The following is a 1,779-nucleotide window of genomic DNA, read 5'->3' on the forward strand; positions in this document are numbered from 1 at the left end:
TTCCCTATTTGCAGATGACATGATAGTATACATGAGTGACCCCAACCATTCAACCAAGTAACTGATACAGCTTGAAAACACCTTCAGCAACATAACAGGATACAAGATCAACTCAAAAAAATCAGTAGCCTTCCTATATACAATAGACAAACAGACTGAGAAGAAAATCAGAGAAGTATCACCCATCACAATAGCCACAAATAATATAAAATGCTTTGGGGTTACTCTAACTAAGCATGTGAAGGACTTATATGACAAGAAGTTTAAGTCCATGAAATAAAAAAATTGAAGGAGATGTCAGAAAATGGAAAGATCTCCCATGCTCATGGATAGGCAGGATTAACATAGTACAAATGTCAATCTCACCAAAAGCAATCTACAGATTCAATGCAATCCCCATCAAATTATCAACACACTTCTTCACAGATCTGGAAAGAATAATACTCTTCTTCATATGGAAAACCAAAAAACTCAGGATAGCCAAAAGAATCCTATACAATAAAACCACTGGAGGCATCATGATCTCTGACATCAAGCTCTACTACAGAGCTACCATAATAAAAAAAAAAAAAAAAACAGCTTGGTACTGGCAAAAAAAACCCAACATGTGGACAAATGGAATTGAATTGAATTCCGTGACATTCACACACACACACACACACATACCTATGAACATATAATTTTTGACAAAGAAGCCAAAAATGTACAATTGAAAAAAGAAAGTGTCTTCAACAAATGGTGCTGGCATAAGAGAATGTCAAGATGTAGAAGGCTGCAAATAGAACCATATCTATTACCGTGCACAAAACTTAAGTCCAAGTGGATCAAAGACATCAACATAAATCCACTTATTCTGAACCTGATAGAAGAGAGAGTGGGAAGTTTTCTTTAACCCATTGGCACCAGAGATCACTTTCTAAATATAACACCATAGCACAGACACTAAGAGAAATGATCAATCAATGGCACCTGTTGAGTGCTTGCTTGGGCAGCAAATATACTAAAAAATTGGAATGATACAGAGAAGAATAGCATGGCCCCTGCACAAGGATGACACGCAAATTCGTGAAGTGATCCATATTTTTCAGAGAAGTACACACACACACCAAAAAATAAAAATAATAACGGGAACGAATAATTACTGGTCATTAATATCCCTTTATATCAATGGACTTAATTCACCTATAAAAAGACACAGACTAACAGAATGGATATGAAAACAGGACCCATCTTTCTGCTGCATACAAGAAACACACCTCAAATTCAAATACAGACACCTCCTAAGAACAAAAGGCTGGGAAAAGACTTTCCAATCAAATGGTCTTAAGAAGCAACCTGGTGTAGCCATCCTAATATCCAGCAAAATAGACTTCAAACTGAAATTAATCAAAAGAGATGATGAAGGACATTACATACTCATCGCAGGAAAGATCCACCAAGATGAAGTTTCAATTCTGAACGTTTATGCCCCAAACACAAGGGCACACACATATGTAAAAGAAACATTACTAAAGCTTATATGTGATTCATATAAAACCCCACATATTAATAGTGGGAGACTTCAATACCCCATTTTCACCTCTGTTCAGATTAGCCAAAAAGAGACATAATGGACTTAACTGATGTTATGGTTCAAATGGACTTAATCGATATCTACAGAACATTCCACCCAAACAAAAAAGAATATACCTTCTTCTCAGCACCCCATGGAAGCTTCTAAGAGCGAAATTCATAGCACTGAATGCCCACATAAAGAAGCTGGAGAAATCTCACACTAGT

At 36.3% G+C, this 1,779-nt stretch overlaps 1 non-coding gene across 1 annotated transcript; it reads left to right on the plus strand.

The window, feature by feature from the left end:
• Positions 1-980: 980 nt before the first annotated feature.
• Positions 981-1,085, plus strand: LOC118575396. Its single transcript, XR_004943862.1, has one exon. It is a non-coding gene; the product is annotated as a U6 spliceosomal RNA (small nuclear RNA).
• The last annotated feature ends 694 nt before the right edge of the window (positions 1,086-1,779 follow it).

This window comes from Onychomys torridus, unplaced genomic scaffold (genome assembly GCF_903995425.1).
Source record: "Onychomys torridus unplaced genomic scaffold, mOncTor1.1, whole genome shotgun sequence".
Classification (NCBI taxonomy): domain Eukaryota; kingdom Metazoa; phylum Chordata; class Mammalia; order Rodentia; family Cricetidae; genus Onychomys; species Onychomys torridus.